Source organism: Ambystoma mexicanum, chromosome 9 (assembly GCF_040938575.1).
Source record: "Ambystoma mexicanum isolate Mex_15411 chromosome 9, UKY_AmexF1_1, whole genome shotgun sequence".
Lineage (NCBI taxonomy): Eukaryota > Metazoa > Chordata > Amphibia > Caudata > Ambystomatidae > Ambystoma > Ambystoma mexicanum.
The window spans coordinates 180,546,132-180,561,771 of record NC_090931.1 but is presented as its reverse complement, the minus strand read 5'-3'; the positions used below and the strand labels follow the sequence as shown (position 1 = coordinate 180,561,771).

The window sequence follows — 15,640 nt, the reverse complement described above, 5'->3', positions numbered from 1 at the left end:
CCAGAAAAATATACAATGCCGCAGTAAGAAATGGCTAGACTGGCAGCACCCAAATGCCAATCTAGCCAGGTAATTAAAGTTAGCAGGACTACTTTATCAGAAATGTCCAGTTAAAAGAAAGTCATACCAAACTGAGGAATGACTAGACTGGCTGCATCAAAATGCCTCTCTAGCCACTAATACCACATATCATGCCTGCTTAGCCTGGACATGGACAACCATTATGATTTATCACACAATCCTGCCCCCCCACACATCCACTCTCCCTCCCACCCACTACCCCAACCTCCACAATCAGCTCCTTGGCCCAGAATTACCTCTGCGTCCCTCTTCCTTGTCCCAGAGCTAACGTATGAGGCTCCTTGCCTCATAGGTAAGTACTGGGATGAGGAACAGTGGGACTAGGAGTGATGAAGATTACAGGTAGCTAAATCAGGCATTACCTCCATGTACCTCTACCTCTTCCCAGTACTTTTGTATGAGGCAGAGTGCCTCAAACACATGTACTGCCTCGTATATAAGTACTGGGACAAGGAAGAATAGGGCTAGGAGTAAGCAAGGCATTAAACACAAGTAGTAGTACACCATTGAGTTAACTGGGCTTCAGCACTACCCCCCCTGACATTTTGGGCTATATTGACTCAACTTGGCTAACCTTTAGAGCAGTTGCCAGACCGAACAGGACACAGATTCTAAACGGCACCTGGTTTTTGCTGTTAACAAGAACCCAGCAATTACCAACGTAAGCATTTCACTGTTAGTAGCTGCATTCAAATGCCACATTGTTTAGGCAATTGAAATCGTGATGTGGGTTTAGTACTTGCATGCCAGGGGAGTGATTGGAAGGGTAGAGAGGGAACAGGAGACTTATAAGAGAGAGTTAACTGCTTGTAACATTGAATCTGCACTAGAATAGTATCATTAAAATGCGTAAATAATTTGGATGCGCCCACACAAATAAGTTTCCCCCTCCCCCACCGCCCATGAAGTTAGCGCCTCTCCCAACATTTGAAGAGTTAGCCCCCCCGAAATGAAGGTTTTCTTGTGCCCCTGTACACAAGCACACACACCATTCACCTTATACACACCCAGTCATCCACACATTTAAGTGTGCACCCTTTCACCATACACTCACACAGGTAGCCACCTATACATTTAAGTGTACACCCTTTCACCATGCAGGCACACCCACACAGCCACCCATACATTTAAGTGTGCACCCTTTCACCATACACACACAGGCAGCCAGCTATACATTTGAGTGTGCACCCTTTCACCATAGACTAATACACGCACACCTCATGGAGTTGAGGGGGGCCCTATTACTTAAAAAAGAAATTGGGGCTCATTACGGGTCCAGCGGTAACCGTGCCGGTGCTACCGGCGGGTTGCCGCCAGACCCATAAAAAATTACTATGGCCTGACTTCCCGGTGCCACCGTGCTATTTCAAGTCCGGCGGCTGGGAAATCAGGTGCTGGTAATTTCGTTAAACCCCAGACTCCACGGGAATGGGGACACAGAAGCACCTGCACCATTGTTAACGGTGCCGGTGCTTCCGTGACAGGTCTGCCTACCATGGCTGCTGTGCCTGGCAGGGTCAGACCTGTCGGGCACGGCAGCCCCACCAGGCAGACCTGTAATATGCCAGTCCGGAAACAACAGTGCCTGTAAGCTTACCAGCACCGTTGTTTCCGGACCGGCATGGTCAGAATGAGCCCCATTGTTTCTTTTTTAAGTCACTATAACTTCATTAAGAAATTATTTCAGTTAAGGACCGAACCATAATAAAAATAATTTCTTTATGATGGCTGAGTGGCTTCAAAAACAAACAATTTCTTTTTGAAGGCATAGGGCTCCTCCCCCACCCCATGACATGGAGGCCTCCAGCCTAGGGTCTTCCATGTCATGCGGTACGGGGGCCCTCAGACTTCAAAAAGAAAGTTTCTTTTTGTAGTCACTCTGCCTTCATAAAGAAATTATTTCTGTTACAGAAATGTTCTTTATGAATACAGAGTGAATTTCAAAAGAAACTTTTTTTTTTTTTAGAAAAAAATATTTTCATTTTTTTTTTTTTTTTTTTTTACTGGGTCCCCCTCCCAGCCATGTGCTGGTGGGGCCCCCCGCACCGCGGGGGCTGCGGGGGCCCCTGTTACGCCAGTGCTTAAAGTGTTCAGACAGGTCGGCCCCATGGTCTCAAAAGATAATCGGGCCAAATTAGCTAGGGCAGTGCTACTTCCGTGCCTGGATTATTGTAATGCTCTTCTGGGTGGGGCAAATAAAGAAGATATCCAGAAATTACAAAAAGTACAAAATGCTACAGTATGCACTGTGCACCCGATGAGTCGAAATGCACCTACTTCTGCAGCCCGGAGGGAGCTGCATTGGTTACCTGTTTCTGCGAGGATTTTGTTAAAGCTGTTGACAGTAGGTCACAAATGTGTTTTCGGACTTGCACCTCAGTACCTTAAAGAAAGGATGACCATCTATTGCCCTAAAAGGGACCTCCAATCTGCTAAGGCATGTTGCCTAAAAGTCAACCGTATAAAAAGAGCCTGGGGAAACGGTTGTGCGTTTCCAGTCCTGGCAGCACGGGCCTGGAATGAATTGCCGGAAAACTTGCGTAAGGAGGAGACCCGCCTGGCTTTTAGGTAATTGTTAAAGACCAGACTGTTCAAGTAAAGCACCTTATGATATAAGCTGGCCTTTTTTATCCCCCACTGTATGTGACAGCACCTGCATGTCTCAAGGCTTTGGCGCTATAGAAATATATTAACATAACATATCAATACATTGCCTGCCTTCCTGTATTTTCACCTCTAAGACATTGCCCATCTTTCTGCATTTCACTGTATTCCCTGTAAGACATTGCCCACCTTTCTGTATTTCACTAGATTACATGTAAAACATTGCCCAGCTTCCTTGTGATGACTCAACTTCTGGGGCACCAGTGGTCTAAGGATTGAATATCGCTTTCTAAACCATCAATCAGCCCCACACCTGTGATACACCAGAAGGAATCCGAAGAGATTGGAAACACAAGCAAGTTAGAAAACTCCTTGTCGAATTTTGGGAAAGTGGACGGAACGGCAGGCTTATTATATCTGCAAGCTCGTGGATTGTTGGTTAGTTGCAACACAGCGACTTGTATACAAAAATATCTACTTTATTATTATCACAACAGACAGTTCCAGCAACACTATGAAATACAACCTACCCTGTAAAGGAATGCAGAGGACGGACAGTTTCAAAGAAGGAAAAGGGATGCACTCGGGATACTGACAGGAGAGTGGTCAGTATAATTAATAATCACAAAAGTTCAAGGATACTTGGCTTCAGCACAAAGGGAGCAATGGGTCTTGAAATGTCTCTAGGGCCCTTCGGTGTAGGACCAGGGGGACAGAAGTACAATGTACCTTGTGTTGTAGGTGTTCTTGGTGCTCTACACGGTCGGGTTGCTTCCGGGCACTTTGCAGGCTTATGTGACGGAGTTTAAGATGGGAGTCAGCTGCGGGTATCAGGCACCAAGACGGTTCGGAGAGCTGAACAAATGGCTGCAGGCTGCCCTACGTGGCGCCTCAGGATCATGAATTGTTGTTTCATTGCTGATCAGGGGTTTTGAAGCACTGGTCGAGATGTCCATGATGTCTTTAAGTACCTGCAGCTTGACAACAGCCAGTGTTGCAGTTGGTTTCAGTTCAAGGAACTCGACTGGCTCGAAAATGTCCTTTAAGGTGGACATCGGCAGATGCTTGTCGAGGCACTTCTCCAGGCTTCTTCACTGGGCTTGTGTCTTCGTTTAAGATGGATGGCCCAAAGTGCGTTGCAGGCAGCTGCCTTGTCCTTGGTTTCGGTTTCAGAGACTCTCTGGCACTTGCCGCCTAGGAAGCTTGCTGCAGAGCCTAGCGGAGCACCCTGTGTGCTGGCTGGGTACTGGTTCTGAAGCTGCTGCAGGGTTATCTGGATTTGGTATCTCCCTCTGTTCCCTGAGAGATGTTTATGGGAGGCGTCTTGCATCCCTCTTCGTGGTCGTGGCCTTCCTTCACTGGAGGAAGATGTAAGGTAGACTGAACCTTCAGCCAGGGTCCAATGATTTGCTCCTTCTGTTTCTGGCAAAGCCTTCAGATGATCTGCCAAAAGAGGGGTTCAGCCCTCTTTAAAAGTCAAATGGGACACATTGATTGGTGTAAGCTAAGCCTACCATAATGAACCAATCCTGAGGTCCCCACCAACAATCTCCTGTAGGCATAAGGTCAAAACCAGAGTGCTTTACAACAGGAAAGGTAAAGGGGTGAGAACATGTGATACTAAGTCCCACCAATATTCCTGTCTGTTTTGGATCAAAGAGTCTCTCTGGTTAATGGATCTCTCTGTGGTTCCTGATTAAAGCGGCAGGTCTTCCTTGAAGCTGTGGTGAGACCAGACTCTCCGGCTCCTGCAAACCCCATTCTCATACCTTATAAATGGTTTCCTGCTGCGGGGTGAACTACTGTAAACAGGCAGTACCAGACATGACAGCTCACTGTCAATTCATACTGGAGGTGGGAACTGGCTTCAGGTTGACACAGTTGCATATGAAACGTTGTTGGGGTTTCCTGTCTCCTTTGTGATCCTCTGCAGCCAGGCCCCATGTGGGCCTGTTTGAAGTACCCTCTATTCTTATGCGAATCACTGCTGCCAACTGCAGAGCTCAACATTAGAGCCTTTGTTAGTTAATCAGGCTGGCCATGGCAGAGGGAAGCTTGGGCCTCTCCCTTTCTAGAGATGACATGGTGTACTCCTGGATTTCATATCCCAATTAGATATGACGGGGTGGAATGGGCCTGTATGCTGTGTCCATCCATAGTAACGGGTCTATGACTTTCTTGTGGTGTGAGCATAGGACAATGTGTGTGGATTAGCCCCACACATTTTCTTGAGATTGGTCTGTCATCATTGCATTTAATTAAACATTCCAAAAAGCCCAGGTGAGTGCATACCCACCATGCGGATGGTCGAATTCCTTGCATTCCTGCATTTCAATAAGTTCCTTCTAAGGCATCGCTGCCTTCCTGCATTTCACTAGATTCCATTTAAGACATTTCCCATTTTCCAGCATTTCAATAAGGTCCCTATAAGACATTGGGGATGCTTGTGGTCTCGTGCAGAAGGGATGTGACCTAGCAGTTTGGGCTTGACTGCCTCTTTTGGGGTGGGACCAAACCTGGTTTGCATATGGCATTTCCCCTTCTGTAATGGCTTGGCAGGTGAAGAACGATGGTCTGGTCTGTTGCCCAGAGCAATGACAGGGGTTAAGATGAATTCTAATCCTTCTAGCCATCACCTCTTTGTTTTTGCTTTCCCTCTAAGGCATTGCCCAACGTACTGCATTTAATTGGATAGCCTGTGATGCATTGCCCACCTTCCTGCATTTCACTAGATTCCATGTAAGACAGTGCCCACCATCCTGCATTTAATCGGGTAGCCTGTAATGCATTGCCCACCTTCCTGCATTTCACTAGATTCGATGTAATGCATTGCCCACCTTCCTGCATTTCATTAGATTCCATGTAATGCATTGCCCACTGTCCTGCATTTCACTAGATTCCATTTAAGACATTGCCCACCGCCCTGCATTTAATTGGATAGCCTGTGAAGCATTGCCCACCTTCCTGCATTTCACTAGATTCCATGTAATGCATTGCCCACCTTCCTGCATTTCATTAGATTCCATGTAATGCATTGCCCACTGTCCTGCATTTCACTAGATTCCATTTAAGACATTGCCCACCGCCCTGCATTTAATTGGATAGCCTGTAATGCATTGCCCACTGTCCTGCATTTCACTAGATTCCATTTAAGACATTGCCCACCGCCCTGCATTTAATTGGATAGCCTGTGAAGCATTGCCCACCTTCCTGCATTTCACTAGATTCCATGTAATGCATTGCCCACCCTCCTGCATTTCACTAGATTCCAAGTAATACATTGCCCACCCTCCTGCATTTCACTAGATTCCAAGTAATACATTGTCCACCCTCCTGCATTTCACTATATTCCATGTAATGCATTTCCCACCTTCCTGCCTTCCAGTGGATTCTCTATAAGACATTGCCCACTTTCCAGGGGTGTCAGGTGCGGCTGTCAGTAAAAAGAGTGGATTTGGGACCAGAATACCGGGAAGTGTGAGAGAAATGGTGGGGTGTGGAATGTGGTGTGTGCAACCCTGCGACGGTGGGTGGGACACGAAAGATGCTGAAAGGAGGAGCAGTTTTTCGAGGAATTAAGGGGGGCTCCGGAAGCGGGGGAACGGAGCCCCACTCCTCACGAACATCCTCACTGAAGCCACGCATCTCCTGCCTTCAGTGAAACTGAGCCATGTCCACTCCCCTCTCCGTGTTCCCATCGTTGCTCATTGCAAACTGGCAGCGCCGTGAGGCGATTCGACACGCACTAGAGCAGCGCTATAGAATAATTCCATTTATTCACTTGGAGAAGAGTGTCGTGTGCTGGGAACGAACCGCCCACACAAAGAGGCCCCTCCCTCCCCAAGTCACATCTGGCCTCGGGAAAGCAGCTATAGCAGTCTGTGGTCACGGCACCAGCTGCCGCGCTGGGAGGGACTGTCCTAGAATAGCGCCTTTTCATGCATTTCTCCGCTTTGTCCCCGTTAACGCACTAGTCTGCCCAGCGCGTGTGGGGAGCAGCGCAGGCGGGACACCGCCCTCCTCTTGGGAGGTGTGTGGTTTACCATGTACAGTCACTTTTAGTTTAGTTCTCGCTAACCTCGATTTACCAGAGGGGCTCCTCCCTAACCCGAGAGCCCCCCTGGACTGAGCTCTTGGTGGTGCGGACCCTCCCTCCCTGCTGCCGAGCCTGGCACCAGGAGCCCATCACTGGCTCTTTGTATGCCTGGCTCTGGACCTGCTCCGGTCCTCCCGTCACCCCGCCCTGCCCCTGGCCCAGGTCCACTCCTGGTCCTCCTCCCAGCCAGCACCCCTCCCTCTCCAGCCCCTGGGGCGGGCGGGCGGGCTGGCCTGGACCTGCCATCCCGGCGTCAGAGCTGCCCCGCAGTTCGCAGGACGGACCCGATGTGATCCGGCCCCGGCTCCGCAAGTTCGAAGTTCGGGTGGGACGCAGACTGAGGGAAGGACAGCGCGAAAAGAAGCCGAACGCCGGCCTCCCTGCCCGGACCCCTTGACCCCACGGACTCTAAGGGACAGCCTTTAAATCCCCACCTCCTGTGTAATCAGCCACCCCACCCACCACATCAAAGAGCAACTGAGGAGGAAGCCCCCCCCCCTCCCCGAACTTCGTCCCCTCCACAAGGATTCGGACAACTCGGGGACCTGTGCCCCAAACCCTTTCCTACACAGAAGCAAGAATCCGGCGACCCCCACTGGGACACTGCAAGGACTGGAAGCCCCGACCCTTCAAGGCCAGTGCAGTGGGGACCTCTTCACCCCCGGACGTGGACACCTGGAACCCCCAGCCCTGAGGTAAGAGACACATACGGGAGGGGCACTAACCCCGGGGTTGGCAGTCAAACCCCTCCAATGTGCACCCCCCACCCCCTCTACCGCCTCTCGGGTGGTTGGTTTACCTCGGCAACCCATCTGCAGCGAAACCCCAAGGCAGCGCCTCGGACCCCGCAAACCAAATCTGCAAGTAACGCAGCGCTATACAGTCCCTGTAACGTCAATCTCAGCGCCCAGCATGAGCCTGGAGGCGCCACTTGCAATGTTTCGGCCTCGGGGGAGACCCTATAACCAACGCTAAATCACAGGGGTAACGCAGCGCTGGCCGTGAGCTGAGCCGCCTCCAGGCGCTGTCTGCCAGACGCCACAAAGTCCCCAGACTCTTCCCGAATTTCGTCGCCAGGGTAGAGGGTGTTTAGACCTTAAAGCCACCGGGAGTTGGGGGTGGGGATACCCTTATCTGGCGTTAGAATAACTACTGGCTGGATGGCACTATGAACACGCGCGTTCTTCATTATGTCCCCTGAATTTACCGAATAAAGTGCCCCATCGGTCGATGATCGGGATATTAGTGACCCTGGGGTCCGTGGCACGCACAGCTGGAAGCCGCAGGCGCAGTGCCCTGTGCAGCCTTAGGACCCCGAGGTGACGTGTAAGGCCCGTACATGCAGACGCTGGCGATATGCTGTTCTGTGTAATAGCCAAAAGCCTCCAACCCTAATGTCCTGAGCTGAAATAGACATGCGCTGGAAACGGACGCCAAGAACACGCTTTAAATGTTACGCTGTTCAGTGTTTCTACTGCGCCCACCGCAGTGGTCTCACGGCGCTTGATCTATTCCGAGATTTGAGACCCCGCCGGGGTGTCGTCATCTGTGGATATAAAATAAGAAGTGATGGGGGGAGGGGAGGCAGTGATAGGAACGGGTGTTTGGCAACTTATTAGGGGTCCAGCACATGAGGCTGGATCAAGTGTACCGAACAAAGTAGTGGAACTGTGGTCTCAGCAGGGGAGCGGGTAGGCGGGAGCAGAGTGCAACATATGCCCAAGTGTTGCAGCCGGGCATTGCACTAGTCTAAGTGACTAGTAACTAAGGCTCCTGATAGAACCTTAGGCTTGCAGATGGACAAATCCTCTGCATAGAATGGTGAACATGGCCCTAAAAAGTAGGGGAATGGTAAACAGATAAAAATAAAAGTAGTGGAACACCGCTCCCGACCGTTCCCGCTGACTTCGATCACTGGGGTGGATACAGGCTGTGTTAGCTGGGATGCGTGTTTCTTAACTGTGATCCGTTATTGATTAGAAACCGCGAGAGCAAGTTTACGGAATGTGCAGCCAATTTTAGAGTCAAGGCTTAACTGTGATGGCAGCATGTAGACCAGATCTATTGAGCGCTAAGAGACCGCGCAAGTGGCGACAGTGCGCGATGCAAGATCCATTAACATTAACATACCATACCTTAACTGGTGCTAAATAGGGTAAATGAACCAACATTTTAGAAAGTCCCCAAGTTGTGACACAACTGATCAGAGGAATGGGCCTTGGAGTGGGGGTGGGCCTTGTATCCATGATGGGCCATCTGGCTGTTATGGGCTTCAGTTAGGGGTGGGTCTTGAAGAAGGTGTGGGTCCCCACAGCTGGGATTTGTCTCAGGGAAGAAATCTGCCTTGGAACAGGGATTGACTTTAGGGTGGGAGGTCTTGATGTTGGGATGGGCCTTGGGCTGCTGATGGACTTTGAGATTGGGACGGGCCTACGTGTGGGAATGGGCCTCAGGCAGGCATGAACCTAGGATAGGCCTGGAGTTCAAAGCTGGGATTGGCTACAGTGAAGGGTTGGGCCTCTGGTTGGAGATGAGCATTGGACAGGAATGGGCTTTGGGCAGGAATGGGGTCTTGGGATAGGCCTTGGGTTAGGTGCAGGGATAGGCCTAACTTTTGGGGCCCGGTTAATGGAATTTTTTGCACGGTTCAAAGTGACTTTGCACTGCTGAAAAGGGACTTTGCACTGCTGACACAAACCCTGATTCACGAAACTGTGCAAAGTAAAGTGTATTTTTGCAGTGTTAAGTCAGTACAAAGTCATTTTTGCAGTACACAATGACTTTGCACTGACTTTTCACTCCAAACATACACTTTGCACAGTTCCATGAATCAGGGTTTGTGTCGGCAGTGCAAAGTCACTTTGAACCGTGCAAAAAAGTCTATGAATCGGACCCATAGTCCCTGGAGTGCACTGAAACAGCGTCTCTTTAATGTACAATGCTGTCAAAAGAAGCTGTTTGCATTATAATCGGGAAGCTGTGATGTCATTATGAACCGCACATTATATCTGTATTATTTTACACTTGGTTCATGATACATTTAATGCTGTGCAGGTGTGCTGTTCACCTGTAGAGTTTTAAGGTGATGCACCTGCACTGATATCCAGTCTAATGATATAGCACCCCCCCGCCCCTCCCCCGCACTTGTGCGATCTCAATGTCACCTGGCCTAGCGCCCTGAAACACTTGTGTATAGGCGCGTTATAAATGCCATATCATGTCATATACACGGAGCATTCTCGCTGCCCGGTGGGGAGGCTCTGAGGAGAATACTGCCAGCAGGGCAAGGGGGCCTCTTATCCTCCACTGGACCTGTCTAAGAATCCCCTCCCTTGGAGCCCCCGTACAGTGTACACCTTGAGCACAGCGTCAGTCTTGCAGAGAGCGTGCAGTTTTTCCAGTCTGGGCATCTTGCTCATCGTATACACTTTGCACGTACAGAGCACAGCGTCAGTCTTGCAGAGAGCGTGCACTTTTTCCAGTCTGGGCATCTTGCTCATCGTATGCACTTTGCTGCAGTTGGTGGCCAGTGTACATTTTGGTGCAGTGTGCATCTTGTGCAGAACTTCGTTTTGCGCAGTGTACACATGTGTGCCCAATGCACGTTTTCTGAAGTGTGCACATTTGTGCAGTGTGCCTCCCTAGGAGAGTGTCAGTCTTGAACGGCGTATGAGGTTTGAAACGAGTGTGTGCTTTGTGGATAGCGTATATCCTGCGACGAGCACATGTCAATGTGTAGAGCGTGCGTTTTGTGCATGGTGCACAGTTTGTGAATAGTGTGCATTTTACGCAGTGTGAGTTTTATGCAGTGGTAAAAGTGAGGTCTCGGCAGGGGAGAGGGTAGGCAGAAGCATACTTCAACATGTGACGCAGTGTTGCGTACGAGACATTACAATAGTCTAAGAGACTAGTAACTAAGGGCCCGATTCATGGAATTTTTTGCACGGTTTAAAGTGACTTTGAATTGGTGAAACGTGACTTTGCAGCGCAAAGTCACTTTTCAGCAGTGCAAAGTCACTTTACAGCAGTGCAAAGCCACCTTGAACCGTGCAAAAAATGCCATGTATCGGGCCCTTGGGCTCCTATTATAACTTCACACTTGCACAAGGACATGAATGGAAAAATCCTCTGTATAGAATGGTGAATATGGTCATAAAAAGTAGAGGAAAGGTGAACAGATAACAATAAATGTCGTGGAACACCGCTCCCGACTGTTCCCGCTCCCTTCGGAGAGTGGCTTTATGGAGAGTGGGACCCGACTCATAGAGCCTAAAGCTGGTCGGCGTATGAGGTTTGAAACAAGTGTGTGCTTTGTGGATAGCATATATCCTGCGAAGAGCACATGCCAATGTGTAGAGCGTGCGTTTTGTGCATGGTGCACAGTTTGTGAATAGTGTGCATTTTACACAGTGTGAGTTTTATGCAGTGGTAAAAGTGAGGTCTCGGCAGGGGAGAGGGTAGGCAGAACCATAGTTCAACATGTGACGCAGTGTTGCGTACGAGACATTACAATAGTCTAAGTGACTAGTAACTAAGGGCCCGATTCATGGAATTTTTTGCACGGTTTAAAGTGACTTTGAATTGGTGAAACGTGACTTTGCAGCGCAAAGTCACTTTTCAGCAGTGCAAAGTCACCTTTCAGCAGTGCAAAGCCACCTTGAACCGTGCAAAAAATGCCATGTATCGGGCCCTTGGGCTCCTATTATAACTTCACACTTGCACAAGGACATGAATGGAAAAATCCTCTGTATAGAATGGTGAATATGGTCATAAAAAGTAGAGGAAAGGTGAACAGATAACAATAAATGTCGTGGAACACCGCTCCCGACTGTTCCCGCTCCCTTCGGAGAGTGGCTTTATGGAGAGTGGGACCCGACTCATTGAGCCTAAAGCTGGAGCTTCTCTGAGAGGTCCTTGAGCAAATCTTGCAGAATTACTTTAGCACTTGAGCATCTCAGTCAGAGGTGATTCAGGCACCTCCAGATTTGCTCCAGTTTTGCCTTTGTGAATCAGGTGCAAGGTAGCAGGTGCAAATCAGAAATGCTCACAGCCGTCTCTGATTTGCTCCAGTGCAAACCTTTGCGTATCAGACCCTTTGAGGTTTGCTCAATGTGCGTCTTGCGCAGAGCGTGCATACTGCACAGTGTAGGCATTTTGCACAGGTCGTGGCTCTTAGCAGAGCCTGCCACTTGCTTGGAATCTGTTTACAGGCTACGTCTAGTGCAGGGCTCTGCAACCGGTGGCGCGGCATATTTTTGTGACTACAGCTCCCACGGCCCCTCGCCATTAGCTATGCTGGCTGGGGCTGATGGGAGTTGTAGTCCAAAGCATCCGGAGAGCCAAAGGGTGCAGATCCCTAGCGTAGTGCACAAAGGGCTTCTGTTTCCATAGTGTGGGTCTTTCACAGAGCGTCCATATTGGGCATCATATGCACTTTGCACAGAGTGACCTTTATTCTCAAACGTTTGCACTGGAGCAAATCAGAGCTGCCTATGAGAATCGCTGATTTGCACCTGCTCCCTTACACCTGATGCACAAAGGCTAAAACTGAAGTAAATCTGGAGATGCCAGTGGTATCTCTGAGATGCTCACGTGCAAATGTGATTCTCAAAGATTTGTGCAAGAGCTCCACAGGGATGCTATTGACATCTCCAGATTTGCACCTGTTTTAGCCTTTCTGAATCGGGTATAAAGCAATGGGGGCAAACATTCTCTCATTTGCTCCAGTTCCGATCTTTGCAAATCGGGTCCAGTGTGCATTTTGTGCAGAGTGTACCTTTTGCGCAGTGTGAGCCTTGCAGAGAATATGCGCTCTACACGTTGTGTGCATTTTGCGCATAGCACACATTTGGCGCACTGTGCATATTGCACAGAGCGCACACCTTACTGCATAGGGCAGGTGCTGAAAGGGCTTCTATATGCGCGGGGTTTGCGCTTTGCGCTGAATGTAAGTAGCAGGGAGATCAGTTTGTATCCTGCAAACATGGGGGTGTAAGAGGGATTTTCATAGATGTTTCTGCAGCTGTGGGTAATTCTGCTATGAAATATAAACTTTGCTTTGATGAAGACTTTGTAAAATGTCCCAGAGGGCGGAAGCTCAGAATGAAGGCTGAGTTCGCTTTGCAGATGCTAATAATTGATACAGGGTGAGGGCCGAGGGGAGGATGGGGGTCAGGCAGTCGGTTGCTTGAAAAGACCAGTATCTTGCCCCCACATCCACAGGGAGATGTCTGTGGCTCGGCCTGGTGTTGGAGCGACAGATGGTGAGTCTGACTCTGCCCACCCCCTCCCACGCTTTTGTAAAGCGCATTGTTCTGTGGTGTCACATTGTCCAATAACTCTGAGGTAGAAGCTGCCACGGGGGCAGGGCTTAAAACGGGGGAACTGGGGGTGCGTGAAGGGGGGGGGGGGCTGAAGGGGTCATGGGCACAGTCAGTTAATAGCAGGGTGGACTGGCCTATAGGGAACTCTGGAGATTTCCTGGTAGGCCTATGCACCCTGGGCAGGGGTGGACTGGCCTATAGGGAACTCTGGAGATGTCCCGTGGGTCTCTGCACCCTGGGCAGGGGTGGACTGGCCTATAGGGAACTCTGGAGATGTCCCGTGGGTATCTGCACCATGGGCAGGGGTGGACTGGCCTATAGGGAACTCTGGAGATGTCCGGTGGGGTTTATAGTGACTTTTTCGCATGTCTTATTTTCAAATGCCATTTTCTCGAAAAACATTTTGCCGAAAAAAACATTTTCTAATGTTTTTTTCTTTTAAATGGGGGTTCCCCCCAAAACCCTGTTTTTTTAACACTTTTTTACTAACGAAACCCCCAAAAAATAGAAATAAAAAAATACATTCGAAAACATTTTTTTCAGCAAAATGTTTTCGACGAAATTGCGTTTCGAAAATAAGTATTCGAAAATATGACTGGATACCGTCTGGTGGGCCTCTGCACCCTGGGCAGGGTTGGACTGACCTACAGGGAACTCTGGAGATGTCCGGTAGGCCTCTGCACCCTGGACAGGGGTGAACTGGCCTACAGAGAATTCTGGAGATGTCTGGTAGACCTCTGCACCCTGGGCAGGGGTGGACTGGCCTACAGGGAACTCTGGAGATGTCCGGTAGGCCTCTGCACCCTGGGCCTCTTTTGTGTGGTATTTCCAAATGTTCCCATAGGAAAAGGGTTGTGCTTGCTGAACATGCTTAATATGGGCAGCTTTGAACATTATTTTCAGGGCCTCTTTTGGTTCCCCGTCCACCCCTGGCTAATAGGTTAACTCAGTCTGAGTGACGTCTATTCATCTCAGTAACACATTAGTACTGGCACTTTTCAGCATAGTTGCAATGTGGTTATTGTATAACGCATCAGTTTCCATCAGAGCTTCTCTACTTTTAATAGGACAGTAACAGCACTTTTCACTGGAGTTTCTATTCTTTTAACCGGACAGTGTCAGCACTTCTCACTGGGGTATCTCACTCGTTAATGAGACATTACCAGCCCTTCTCACCAGGGCTTCTGTTCTTTCATTGGGACAGTAACAGCAGTTCTCACCCTGGTTTTTATCATTTTAATGCGACAATTCCAACACTTCTAAACTATTGATGGAACAGTAACGGCACTTCACGTCAGGACTTTCCCACTTTAAATCGGACAGTACCAGCACTTCTCACTGGGGCTTCTCTACTTTTGATGGGGCAATATGAGCACTTTTTTATCGGCTCTTTTATACTTTTAATGAGACAATACTGACACTTCTCACCCTGACATGTGCTTTTAAATGGACAGTATCTGCATTTGCCACCAAGGCTTCTCTGCTTTTAATGGGAGAGTACCAACACCTCTCACAGGCACTTTCATGCATTTAATGAGACACTACCAACACTTCTCGCCCTCTTTTCTATACTTTTCCTGGGGCAGCATCAGTACATCTCACTGAAGCTCCTCCACTTTTAATGAGACAGTACCAGCACTTCTCGCCCTCTTTTCTATACTTTTCCGGGGGCCGCCTCAGCCCATCTCAATGAAGCTTCCCCACCTTTAATGAGACATTGCCAGCACTTCTCGCCCTCTTTTCTATACTTTTCCTGGGGCCGCCTCAGCCCATCCCACTGAAGTTTCTCCACCTTTAATGAGACAGTACCAGCACTTCTCGCCCTCTTTTCTATACTTTTCCTGGGGCCGCCTCAGCCCATCCCACTGAAGTTTCTCCACCTTTAATGAGACAGTACCAGCACTTCTCGCCCTCTTTTCTATACTTTTACTGGGGCCGCCTCAGCCCATCTCAATGAAGCTTCTCCACCTTTAATGAGACAGTACCAGCACATCTCGCCCTCTTTTCTATACTTTTACTGGGGCCGCCTCAGCCCATCTCAATGAAGCTTCTCCACCTTTAATGAGACAGTACCAGCACTTCTCACCCTCTTTTCTATACTTTTACTGGGGCCGCCTCAGCCCATCTCAATGAAGCTTCTCCACCTTTAATGAGACAGTACCAGCACTTCTCACCCTCTTTTCTATACTTTTACTGGGGCCGCCTCAGCCCATCTCAATGAAGCTTCTCCACCTTTAATGAGACAGTACCAGCACTTCTCACCCTCTTTTCTATACTTTTACTGGGGCCGCCTCAGCCCATCTCACTGAAGCTTCTCCGCCTTTAATGAGACAGTACCAGCACTTCTCGCCCTCTTTTCTATACTTTTCTTGGGTCAGCATCAGTACATCCCACTGAAGTTTCTCCACTTTTAATGAGACAGTACCAGCACTTCTCACCCTCTTTTCTATACTTTTACTGGGGCCGCCTCAGCCCATCTCACTGAAGCTTCTCCGCCTTTAATGAGACAGTACCAGCACTTCTCGCCCTCTTTTCT

At 49.2% G+C, this 15,640-nt stretch overlaps 1 protein-coding gene across 16 annotated transcripts in view; it reads left to right on the top strand.

Annotated features, from left to right (window-relative positions):
* Positions 1–6,586: 6,586 nt before the first annotated feature.
* Positions 6,587–15,640, top strand: part of PHLDB1 (pleckstrin homology like domain family B member 1) — a 500,781-nt gene continuing 491,727 nt past the window's right edge. For 4 of the 16 annotated variants that reach the window (XM_069614411.1, XM_069614410.1, XM_069614413.1 and 1 more), the window contains exon 1: positions 6,589–7,476. The gene's annotated coding sequence lies outside the window, so the exon portion shown is untranslated. Of the gene's footprint in view, positions 7,477–15,640 lie in introns of all 16 variants that reach the window. The other 12 variants (XM_069614417.1, XM_069614409.1, XM_069614412.1 and 9 more) reach the window with 7 other exon arrangements.